Source organism: Trichechus manatus, unplaced genomic scaffold (assembly GCF_000243295.1).
Source record: "Trichechus manatus latirostris isolate Lorelei unplaced genomic scaffold, TriManLat1.0 scaffold00091, whole genome shotgun sequence".
Lineage (NCBI taxonomy): Eukaryota > Metazoa > Chordata > Mammalia > Sirenia > Trichechidae > Trichechus > Trichechus manatus.
The window spans coordinates 7,279,126-7,292,439 of NW_004444027.1; the positions used below are offsets into that span (position 1 = coordinate 7,279,126).

Consider the following 13,314-nt stretch of genomic DNA (forward strand, 5'->3'; position numbering starts at 1 on the left):
GTTCCCTTTTTTATTTATTTTTATTATTCTGCTTTAGATGAAAGTTTATAGAGCAATTAGTTTCTCATTAAACAATTAATACACATATTGTTTTGTGACATTGGTTGCCAACTCCATGATGTGTCAACACTCTCCCCTTCTTGACCTTGATTTCCCCATTATCAGCTTTCCTGTCCCCTCCTACTTTCTTGTCCTTGCGCCTGGGATGGTATACCCACTTGGTCTCATTTTGTTTTATGGGCCTGTCTAATCTTTGGCTGAAGGGTGAACCTCAGGAGTGACTTCAGAACTGAGTAAAAGGGTCACCAGGAGCCATACTCTCAGGGTTTCTCCAGTCTCTGTCAAACCATTAAATCTGGTCTTTTTTTGTGTGTGTGAGTTTGAATTTTGTTCTACATGTATCTCCAGCTCTGTCCAGGATCCTCTATTTTGGTCCCAGTCAGAGCAGTTGGTAGTGGTAGCCAGGTACCATCTAGTTGTGTTGGACTCAGTCTGGTGGAGGCTGTGGTAGTTGTGGTCCATTAGTCCTCTGGACTAATCTTTCCCTTGTGTCTTTGGTTTTCTTCATTCTCCCTTGCTCCAGATGGGGTGGGACCAGTGGAGTATCTTAGATGGCCGCCCACAAGCTTTTAAGACCCTACATGCTATTCAAAGTAGGATGTGGAACACTTGCTGTATAAACTATGTTATGCTAATTGAGTCAGATGTCCCCAGAGACCATGGTCCCCAGTGCTCAGTCCAGTAATTCAGTCTCTCAGGGAGTTTGGCTCTGTGTATGAAATTTCCATGAACTTGCCTTAGTCAAGTTGTGCTGGCTTCCCTAGTATTAATATACTGTCTTACCCTTCACCAAATTTACCACTTATCTATTGTCTATTTAATGGTCTTCCCTTCCCATCCCCCTCCCCATAGCCATCAAAGATTTTTTCTTTTTGTGTGTAAACCTTTTCATGGGTTTTTATAGTAGTGGTCTTATACAATATTTGTCCTTTTGTGATTGACTTATTTCACTCAGCATAATGCCTTCCAGAGTCATCCAAGTTGTGAGATGTTTTGCAGATTCATCATTGTTCGTTATTGTTGTGTAGTATTCCAGCATGTGTATGTACCATAGTTTGTTTATCCATTCATCTGTTGTTGGGCATTTAGGTTGTTTCCATCTTTTGGCTATTGTGATTAATGCTGCAGTGAACATGGGTGTGCATATGTCTACTTGTGTGATGGCTCTTATTTCTCTAGGATATATTCCTAGGAGTGGGATTGCTGGATCATATGGCATTTCTATTTCTAGCTTTTTAAAGAAGCACCATATTGTTTTCCAAAATGGTTGTATCATTTTGCATTCCCACCAGCAGTACATAAGAATGCCAATTTCCCCCCAGCCTCTCTAACATTTGTTTTCTGTTTTTTTTTTTTTTTTTTTTTTTTAAATTCATGCCAGTAATGTTGGCGTGAGATGGTATCTCATGGTAGTTTTGATTTTCATTTCTTTAATGGCTAGTAGTTGCCAGCATTTCCTCAAGTGTCTGTTAGCCACCTGAATGTCTTTTTTGGTGAAATGTCTGTTCATACCCTTTGCCCATTTTTTTATTGGATTGTTTGTCTTTTTGTTATTGAAGTGTTGGATTTTCCTGTAGATTTTAGAGATTAGACCTATGTCGGATTTCTCATAGCCAAAATTTTTTTTCTAGCCTATAGGTTCTCTTTTCACTCTTTTGATGAAGTCTTTTTTTTTCTCACATAGATATTTTTTTTTTTTAAATTGTACTTTGGATGAAGGTTTACAGAACAAACTAGTTTCTCATTAAGCAGTTAGTACACATATTGTTTTTTATGACATTGGTTTTAACAACCCCCCAACATATCAACACTCTCCCTTCTCAACCTTGAGTTCCCTATTGCCAGCTTTCCTGTCCCCTCCTGCCTTCTAGTCCTTGTCCCTGGGCTGTTGTGCCCTTTAGTCTCATTTTGTTTTATGAGCCTGTCTAATCTTTGGCTGAAGTGTGAACCTTGGGAGTGACTTAAGTACTGAGTTAAAAGGGTGTCCGGGGGCCATACTCTTGGAGTTTCTTCAATCTCTGTCAGGCCAGTAAGTCTGGTCTTTTTTTGTGAGCTAGAATTTTGTTCTACATTTTTCTCCAGCTCTGTCCAGGACCCTATATTGCAATTCTTGCCAGAGAGGTTAGTGGTATTAGCCAGGCACCATCTAGTTGTACTGGAGAGAGTCTGATGGAGGCGGTGGTAGTTGTGGTCCATTAGTCCTTTGGACTAATCTTTCCCTTGTATGTTTAGTTTTCTTCATTCTCCTTTGCTCCTGAAGGGGTGGGACCAGTGGAGTATCTTAGATGGCCACTCACAGGCTTTTCAGACCCCAGATGCTACTCATGTTGAAGTCTTTTGATGAGCATAAGTGTTTAATTTTTAGAAGATCCCAGTTATCTAACTTATCTTCTGGTGTTTGTGTATTGTTAATTATGGTTTGTATCCTGTTTGTGCCATGTATTAGGGCCTCTAGTGTTGACCCTATTTTTTCTTTTATGGTCTTTATAGTTTTAGGCTTTATATTTAGGTCTTTGATCCATTTTCAATTAGTTTTTGTGTATGGTGTGATGTGTGGGTCCTGTCTCATTTTTTTGCAGATGGCCATCTAGTCTTGCCAGCATCATTTGTTCAAAAGACTGTCTTTTCCCCGTTTAATGGACTTTGGGCCTTTGTCAAATATCAAGTCACCATAAGTGGATGGATCTGTATCTGGGTTCTCAAATCTGTTCCATTGGTCAATGTATCTGTCACTGTATCAGTACCAGGCTGTTTTGACTGCTGTAGCTGTATAGTAGATTCTGAGGTCAGGTAGTGCGAGTCCTCCTACTTTATTCTTCTTCTTCGTTAATGCTTTACTTATATGGCCTCTTCCCTTTTCATATAAAGTTAATGTTTAGTTTTTTGATCTCATTAGAGAATGCTGTTGGTACTTGGATCGGGATTGCATTGTATTTGTAGATTGCTTTGGGTAGAATTGACATTTTCACAATGTTGTGTCTTCCTATCCATAAGCATGGTATGTTTTTCCATTTATGTAGGTCCCTTTTGGTTTGTTGCAATAGTGTTTTGTAGTTTTGTTTGTGTAGGTCTTTTACATCCCTGGTTAGATTTATTCCTAAGTATTTTATTTTTTTTAGTGGCTATTATAAATGATATTGCTTTCCTGATTTCTTTTTCATAGTTCCCTTTATTGATATATAGGAATCCAGTTGATTTTTGTGTTTTATCGTGTATCCTTCTACTCTGCTGAATATTTCTATTAGTTCCAGTAGTTTTCTTGTGGAGTCTTTTGGGTTCTCTATGTATAGTATCATATTATCTGCAAATAGGGTGTGTTTTACTTCTTCATTTCCAATTTGGATGCCCTTTATTTCTTTTTCTGGCCCTATTGCTCTAGCTAGGACTTGCACAGTGTTAAATAGGAGTTGATAAAGGGTACCCTTGTCTTGTTCCTGTTCTCAGGAGGAATGTTTTCAACCTCTCTCTGTTGAGAATGATGTTGGCTGTTGGTTTTGTATAGGTACCCTTTATTTTGTTGAGGAATTTCCCTGCTATACCTATTTTATTGAAAGCATTTATCAGGAATGGGTGTTGGGGTTTGTCAAATATCTTTTCTGTGTCGATTGAGATGATTGTGTGATTCTTTTCTTTTGTTTTACTTATGTGGTAGGTTACATTGATTGATTTTCTAATGTTGAACCTTCCTTGAATATGTGGCATGAATTCCACTTGGTTGTGGTGTGTATATATACAATATGATGCTAAATTCTATTGCCTAGAATTTTTTTGAGAATTTTTGCATCTATAGTCATGAGAGATGTTGGTCTATAATTTTTTTTTTTAATTATATCTTTACCTGGTTTTGGTATAAGGGTTGTGCTGGCATCGTAGAATGAATTCAGAAGTATCCCTTCCTCTTCTGTATTCTGAAATTGTTTGAGTAGTACTAGTCTGAGATAGTCTCTGAATGTTTGGTAAAATTCTCCAGTGAAGCCATTTGGGCCAGGGCTTTTTTTTGATTTGAGTTTTTTCAGTTACCTTTTCAATCTCTTCTCTGTTCAGAATTTAGACTTCAGTTTGTGGTAGTTTAGGTGGTTAGTGTGTTTCTAGAAATTTGTCCATTTTCTCTAGGTTTTCAAATTTGTTGGAGAATCGTTTTATAGTACTCTGTTATGATCCTATTTATTTCAGTTGGCTCTGTTGTAATGTCCCCCATTTCATTTCTTATTTGGGTTATTTGTGTCCTCTCCTGTTTATTTTTCTGTCAATTCTGCCAATGATTTGTCAATTTTGTTGATTCTTTCAAAAAAAAACTTTTGGTTTTGTTGATTCTTTCTATTGTTTTTCTATTCTCTATTTCATTTATTTCTGCTCTGATCTTTATTATTTCCTTTCTTCTGGTGGCTGTAGGCTTCTTTTGCTGTTCTCTTTCTATTTGTTCAAGTTATGTAGCTAATGTTTTGATTTTGTCCCTTTCTTCTTTTTTAATGTATGCATATACTGCTATAAATTGACCTCTGAGAACTGCCTTTACGGTGTCCCAAAGGTTTTGATATGATGTTTTTTCATTCTCATGTGATTCTAGGAATTTTTTTTATTCCATCTTTGATTTCTTCTATTCCCTAGTGGTTTTAAGCAGGGTGTAGTTCAGTCCATGTATTTGATTTTTTTTTCCTTGCTCTTCCTGTTATTATTTTCCACTGTTATGGAGTTGTGATCAGAGAAGATGCTTTGTGTTATTTCAGTGTTTTGGATTTTGTTGAGGGTTGTTTTGTGGCCTAAGATGTGGTCTATTCTGGAGAACATTCCACGTGTGCTGGAAAAGAATATGTACTTTGCTACTATTGGGTGCAGTGTTCTATATATGTCTATGAGGTCAAGTTGGTTGATTGTGGCCTTTAGATCTTCTGTGTCTTTGTTGAGTTTCTTTCTAGATCTTCTGTCATTTACCAAGAGTGGTGTGTTTTTGTGAAACTGGCAATGTCTCTTTTTAGTGCTGCTAGTTTGTGTTAGGTATTTTAGAGCCATGTGATTAGGTGCGTGGATATTTATTATGGTTATGGCCTCATGGTGGATTGTCCCTTTAATCATTATATAATGTTCTTCCTTGTGTTTTATGGTGGATTTTGTTTTAAAATCTATTTAATCTAAGATTAGTATTGCCACTCCTGCTCTTTTTTGGTTGTTGTTTGCTTGATATATTTTTTTCCGTCCTTTGATTTTTAATCTATTTATGTCTTTGTCTCTAAGATGTGTCTTTTGTAGCCAGCATATTGATGGGTCCTTTTTTTTAATCCAATCTCTTACTGTCTATCTCTTTATGGGTACATTTAAGCCATTTACATTCGGCATGATTATTAATAGATGTGAGTTTATTGCTGTTATTTTATAGTGCTTTTTGTGTGTGTGTGTGTGGTGCTGATGTTTTCTTTGTTCCTATTACTCTCCTGTGCTGAGTTCCTTTTGTTTGTGGATTTCTTTTTTTCATTTCTTTTTTTATAGATTTTGTGTTTATTGAGACTTTATGTTTTTCTTCTTTATTTTGATGAGTAGGTTTGTTATCTTTCTTTGTTGTTACCTTGCAATTTACTTCTATCTTCCTAAGTTTAAAGCAGTCTTTTATTACTTAATATCACCTTGATTTCCTCTCAATTTTAAAGTTCTATACCTACACTGTTTATTCCCTCTTTTATTGTTCTGACGTTGTTGTCATTTACAGATTGACCTCTCTGGTTTCATGTTGTAAATCTTTTAGTTTTGTTTTATCCTTAAGGGTTCATTACCTAGGTTGCTATCTGTCTGATGCCATCTTGCATCCTAGATTCAGGTTGTCTGATTTTGTTGGTTTTCTAACTGAGTCTCCATTTAATAATTCTTGTTAGTGTGGTTTGGTTTTTCCATATTCTCTTAATTTCTGTTTATCTGGAAATGTCCTAATTTCATCACCATATTTGAGAGAGAGTTTTGCAGGATATATTACTCTTGGTTGTAGATTTTTTTCTTTCAAAATTTTATATATGTCGTCTTATTTCTTTCTTGCCTGCATGGTTTCTACCAAGCAATCAGAACTTAGTCTTATTATTTCCCCTGTGTATATGATTTTTGTTTTTCTCAAGCTGCTTTCAAGATTCTTTCTTTGTCTTTGGTTTTAGTGATCATGGTTATGATATATCTTGGTGATTTTGGGGGGGATCTATCCTATATGGGATTCGTTGAGCTTCTTGAATGGTCAGCTTTTCATCTTTCATGATATTAGAGAAGTTTTCTGTCAGCAAATCTTCAATGATCCTCTCTGTGTTTTCCATTTTATCCCCCTGTTCTTGAACTCTGATCACACGCAAATTTGTGCTTTAGTGTATCCCACATCGTTCTCAGGATTTGTTCATTTTTCTTTCTTTTCTCTGACATTTCCTCAAGAATTTGTCTTCAATTTCACTGATCCTGTCTTCCATTGTTTCAAATTTGCTCCTAAGATCTATTTCACTGTCCATTTCTGAAATCTTATTGTTCATCTTTTGGATTTCTAATTGCTGTTTTTGTATGATTTCTAGTCGTTTCTTTATTTAAACCTTTTTGTCCTGTATTATTTTCCTGAATTTTTCCATTGTTTTGTTCGTCTTTTCCATGATTTTATGTGTATTTTTCATGATTTTATCTATTTTTTCCTTATTTTTGTCTGCATTTTCCTTCATCTCCTGGAGACCCCTGAATATTAGACTTTTGACTTCTGTATCAGGTAGTTCCAGTGCCTTTTCTTCTACCGGAATGTCATCTGGTAATTTATTTTGGTCACTTTCTGGAGCTAGTCTGTGTTGTTGTTTTTTATATGTTTTAATATTATCTGCTGTCTTTGGGATGTTCAGGAATTATTTTCTTTGTTTATTGACTGTAAATTTGTTTCATCCAGCTTTTTTGTTTTATTTGGTTATGTCTTGGTAGGCAGGCTAAATGTGCTTTGTTTCTTGCTTGTCTGTGGACATGATACTTCTTACCATGTTTTCCAGGTGGGTAGGGACAGTCGCTTAGCTATGGTGCAGCAGGGCAAGTCCAACAGAGGGGGAGTGTGGGGATGGGTCATTTGCGGCATGTACTGGGGCCAACAGGATGAAGCTGGGGGCAGTGCATGGCAGGGTCCGGTGGTCTGCATCTGTGTCCCTTGGTGGTTTGGCATTCGGCGCACGGTGCAGATAGGCAGGAAGAGAGGGAGAGGATGTGATGTGTGGAGCGGGTACTCTGTCTCCTGTTGGGAGCTCCATGAAATTGTCTTCCTGCACTCCCTGTCTGCCATTCTTGGTGGCTGAGGTCCGAGATGGCAAATCTATGCTATGTTAGCTAATAGGATGCCTCCACTCTGTAGTTCCCCTTGTTCTCTATTCGTTTCTTATTCCATTCAGTGCTTGGTTGAGTTCTTTATCCCTTCTTTTGATGCTTAGGGTTCCATGATTGAGGTTTGTATCTGTTTTACTTAGTTTTTCAGCTTTTTGCTCTAGAGGGATGGCGTGGTGCTTCTGTCTATAGTGCCATGTTGACTCTGCCTCTGAGTTCCCTCTTTTGATAAAGGGCCCACACCTGTCAGATTGTGACTGGAATTTGAGTTTCAGTTTGTTGCCCTGGACAGAGTTCTTATCTGAATGTCATCCCTGTGCCTTTAAAGAGGACAAAGTCACAGAAAGGAGTGCGTTAAGCATGTGCTGCAAATGGTGCACTGTGTCTTTGTTATTGACTTTATATATACTTTATTTATACCCAGTAAAATCCCATTACAGAAAATGGAATTCCAATAGAGTGCTCTATAAGTTGTGCTATCTTCACCAGATCCACATGAATGACATTTTATTTATCAAGTGCTACTGAATTCTCTGTAATGAATAATGTGATAGAACACAACCATCCTTCAAACCCTGTCTCTATAGTAGGGAGGCTCTTAATTTCCCTCATTTACAGATTTGCAGGTTTTCACAAAGACTCAGATTTTGAAGTTGTTTCCAGAGAGGCAGCACTACACAGTGGAAGGAACACAGGCTTTGGAATCCTGGTTTTGCCTTTGTTCTATGTCTTTGGGCAAGTGACCTAACCTTTCTGAATCTCTGTTTTCTCATCCTTAAAGTGGAGCTAATAATGTCTTCCTTGTAGGATTATTGGAGATTACATGTGTACAGAGATACTAATTAGTACAATATGTGGCTCACAGTAGGCAGTTGATAAATATAAACTCCTTTTATTTTTCCTTCCTTTCTTTACCTTCCTGTCTATAAGGAAAAGATGCCTGGTTATGTATTGTTTATAGGGAAAATTTTGTTTGCTAACTGATTACGAACATAAAGTCAGAGTTAAAGTTGAGGAAAAGAAAAGAGGAAAATAGATTTCAGTTCTTATTATTCACTCTACAAAGACATCACAGAGTCCCTGGGTGATGCAAATGGCTAAGAGCTCTGCTACTAACTGAAAGACTGGCAGTTCAAACCAACTCAGAGATGCCTTGGAAGAAAGACCTGGTGATCTACTTCTAAAAGATCACAGCCATTGAAAACCCTATGGAGCACAGTTTTACTTTGACACGGAGGGTCACCATGAGTTGGAATTGACAACAGATGGTTTAATGTTTTTTTACAGAGTCATTAGATCATTTAATCATTAAGCTGGGTGTTAGAAATAATTCATTTCTACCTGTTTTTCAGATGAGAAATTGAAGCTTAAAACATCTGAGTGAGGTATCTGGGGATACACAGCTTAGAGTTCCCCTGATTGAGGCTGTGTTCTTTGCGGGTTTGGGATGACAGAGACCTGGCTGGTGACACTGGGCAGGAGGCAGTCAGAAGGCAGAGATATGAAGAAATGTTAAATGTTTTTAAACGTTATGGATTCAGAGGTAGCTGTTAAAAAAGAACATCTCATTTGGGTGGTGACCAGCGAGATATGTCCTCAGGAAATGGAGAAACTGGCTCAGAGAAATTTCTGTGGGCAGAATTCAGAGAAGCTGCTAAGAGGCCACAATGTAGTCTGTGTCATTTGAGAACTGGGAAATGGCTCTGAGGCTCTATTGCAGGGATACTGTGGGGTCTCAGAGACCAAGTGTGATAGGAGAAGCAGCCCTGGCTGTGTGAATTGAGGAAGGGAGTTTTGAGTTGCATATGTGTATTTTGAGAAGGAGGAGGTGGAATAAGCAGGGAAAATAGAATGGAAACTAACATTTATTGAGTATCTACTATATGCTTGGAGTCCCTGGGTTGTGCAAACGGTTAACACACTTAGCTGCTAACCAGAAGGTTAGAGGTTGGACCTAGATGCCCATCAACAGATGAATGGATAAACAAAGTATGGCACATACACACAATGGAGTACTACGTAACGATAAAGAACAATGAAAATCTGTGAAGCATGTCATAACATGGAGGAATCTGGAGGGCATTGTGCTGAGTGAAATAAGTCAATCACAAAAGGACAAATATTGTATAAGACTACTACTACTGTAAAAACTCATGAAAAGGTTTACACACAAAAAGAAACAATCTTTGATGGTTAATAGGGAGGGGGAGGGGTGGGGGACAGGAAACACTAAATAGACAATAGATAAGTGGTAACTTTGGTGAAGGGTAAGACAGTACACAGTACTGGGGAAGCCAGCGCAACTTGTCCAAGGCAAGGTCATGGAAGCTCCATAGACATATCCAAACTCCCTGAGGGACTGAATTGCTGGGCTGAGGGCTGTGGGGACTATGGTCTTGGGAAACATCTAGTTCAATTGGCATAACACTGTTTATAAAGAAAATGTTCTACATTCTACCTTGGTGGGTAGCATCTGGGGTCTTAAAAGCCTGTGAGCAACCATCTAAGATACTCCACTGGTCTCACCCCTTTGGGAGCAAGGGAGAATGAAGAAAACAAGATACAAGGGAAAGATTAGTCCAAAGGACCAATGGACCACAACTACCATAGCCTCCACCAGACTGAGTCCAGTACAACTATATGGTGCCCAGCTACCACCACTGACTGCTCTGACAGGGATCACAGTAGAGGATCCCGGACAGAGCTGAAGAAAAATATAGAACAAAATTCTAACTCACAAAAAATACCAGACTTACTGGTCAGACAGAGACTGGAGAAACTCCCGAGAGTATGGTCCCCGGACACTTTTTAGCTCAATAATGAAGTTACTCTTGAGGTTCACCCTTCAGCCAAAGGTTAGATAGGCCCATAAAACAAAATGAGACTGATGGGGCACAGCAGCCCAGGGACAAGGACTAGAAGGCAGGAGGGGACAGGAAAGCTGGTAATAGGGAACCCAAGGTAGAGAAGGGAGAGTGTTGACATGTCGGGGGGTGGTTAACCAGTATCATAAAACAATATGTGTACTAAGTGTTTAATGAGAAACTATTCTGTAAAACTTCATCTAAAGTACAAAAAAAGGTTAGAGGTTGGAGGTTCGAGTCCACCCAGAGGTGCTTCAGAAGAAAGGCCTGGAAATCTACTTCCAAAAAATCAGCCATTGAAAGCTCTATGGAGCGCAATTCTACCCTGACATATGTGGGGTTGTCATGAGTTGGAATTGACTAGATGCAACTGGTTATTTGCTACTATATACTTGACACTTTTTAATGTGTTATCTGTTTAATCCTTTCAAGGACTCTGTGAATAATATTATCCTTATTCCTAGTTTATAGATTTAGAAACTAAGGTTTAAAGAATATAGGGAGCTTACCTGAGGCCATACAGTTCATGTTTCTTCATATAGGACTGATTGAAATAGAACATATTCAATACTTCTGAACCCATGTCTAGAAAAATCCAGGAATTTGAAAGAGGAAAGGGAGAGGTGAAATGACAATTTTTTTTTCCTTTCTGTGTTCAGCACTGTATTTTTTTCCCCATATAATAATTAAATTTCTACTTTGGAAGCCTCAAAGAAAGATCTTGAGCCCTCTGTAAACTGGGGAGTATGATTTCTAGAAATTCCTCCATTATGAACCCCATTACACTTACAAAAGATGGTTCATTCCAATTTCAAAGAATGCCAGTTCAATTTAACAGGTTCCCTCCCGCCACCAAACAAAACAAACAAAAAACCCCGATTCCGACTCATAGCATCCCTACAGGACAGAGTAGAACTGCCCCATAGGGTTTCTGAGGCTGTAATCTTTATGGAAGTAGACTGCCACTTCTTTCTCCAGCACAGCAGCTTGTAGGTTTGAACCGCTGATCTTTTGGTGAGCAGCTGAGCACTTAACCACTGTGCCACCAGGGCTCCTTTTCTTCCTCCTGCAGGAGCCTTATATATGCAGTGTGCTAGATGATTGAGGGAAAACAAACACCAGGGAGGCAGGTCCCATGTTCAGAGTTCACCGTCTAGGGAGGTTACAAGAATTAAGCCAATAATCATACCTGAGTTAAGAGGGGTTGTACATGCTTTGGAGTTCCCAGAAGAGAAACTTTGTGTCTTAATTGGGCCTCTGGAAAGTCTTAAGGAAGAAGGTGATATCTGAAATTATTCTGGATGGATGGACAGTATTTCCACAGGTGGAGATGGAGGTGAAGATGTACGGCCTGAGCAAAGTGTTCCAGTCTGGCTAGGGTAGAGTATGGGTATTAGAACTTTAAGAACTATCTTAACTTTGTTGGTTATAAAAGTGAGACATGCTTAATAGAGAAAATTTGTTAAGTATATAAAAACGCAAAAGATAACACCCAGAAACAACTATTACTTCATTTTATTGTATTTCCTTCCAGATTGTCTGTCACTCAATTTTTATAAACATTAAAAAAAAAAAACCCTCCTTTTGATTATGACAGTTGGAATACATATTACTGATAGAAATTTGGAAAATCCTGAAGCATATAAAGAAAAAAAAATCACCTATAATCCTATAATTGGAAATAATTACCACTATTAACATTTTGGTTTATTTCCCTTGCGTTGGTTTTTCAGGGTATATACATTGGAGTCCTGGTGGTGCAGTGGTTAAGAGCTTTGGCTGCTAACAAAAGGTCAGCAGTTCAAATCCACCAGCCACTCCTTGGAAACTCTATGGGGCAGTTCTCCTCTGTCTTATAGGGTCGCTGTGAGTCGGAATCGACTCAAGGGCAATGAGTTTGGTTGTTTTGGTTTCCTACATCAAGCCAAATATGAACAAATTCTTCATAAAGTTTAGTATCCTGCTTTTTTCCCTTAACATTGTATTTTAAACATTCTTCCATACAATTAAATAATCTTAGAAAACATGGATGCATAATACTCTAACTCCAAATTATGGGTGGACCATCATTTATTAAATACTTTTCTAATGTTGAACATTTAGATTGTTTAAAAATTTTTTATTATTATAAATAATGGTATTACAAATATTTCTGAATCTCACTGTCAATTAAAAATTTTCTTAGAACTGTTTCTTAGAAGTAGAATAATAGGATCAAAAAGCATTATTACTTTTAAGATTCTTATATATTACCTATTCATGGTTTGAATTTAAAAAAAATATTTGAAGCTATATTCTATAAAGATCAACCTGAAAGCAATGAAAAAAATGGGTTGCAGTTGAGGAAGGACGCTGAGGTGGGAAGACTATTTAGGAGGTTGTTGTCATCACCTACCTAATGAATACCTGAACTAGGATGGTGGTGATGGGAAGGGAGAGAATAAAAGGGATTATAGACTAGCAAACTATTTAGATGTGCGAGATGAGTCAGAGGGAAGAAACAAAGGTTGCTACCTAGGCACCTAGGAGAATGGTGATGCCATTAAAACAACTGGAAATATCAAAAGAAAGCTGGCTTGGTTGGCCAATTTAGTATTACATACATTGTATTTAAAGTGTCAAGGAGCCTTCCAGGTAGAGATGCCCAGCAGGGAGTTGGGAATGTGTGTCTTTCTAAAGCTTGCTTAGGTGAATGGTCAAGGGTTAGGCCTATAGATTTAAGAACTATTTTGAAACAGATACGTGGTTTGAACTATATAGAAAAAGACCTTTTAAAAATGTGAAAAAAGTGTAAATCGTATATAGCAAGTTAAAACAAGCAAAGGAATTTTCGTACCTCAAACTGTCAGAAAACTATCAAGGAATTGGGGGAGAAGTATACAGTCTCAAAAATGGGATATCTGTGTCACTCTTGTTCTCCAGTCTAACTTTCCAGGATACTAGTAGTGGAGGAAGCACTGGAAATTATTGTGAATGTGGCTGTGTTCCTTGCGAAGTCTAAAAGTGAGTAGAAGAGCAATAAGAGAGGGAGCATTTGGGTAAAATGTTAAGGGAGCATGTGGTGATTGCACAGGTTCTAATG

General features: G+C 38.0%; 1 protein-coding gene across 4 annotated transcripts in view; it reads left to right on the top strand.

Annotated features, from left to right (window-relative positions):
* Positions 1-13,314, top strand: part of MSRA (methionine sulfoxide reductase A) — a 798,651-nt gene that overhangs the window by 295,928 nt on the left and 489,409 nt on the right. The window lies entirely within an intron of this gene.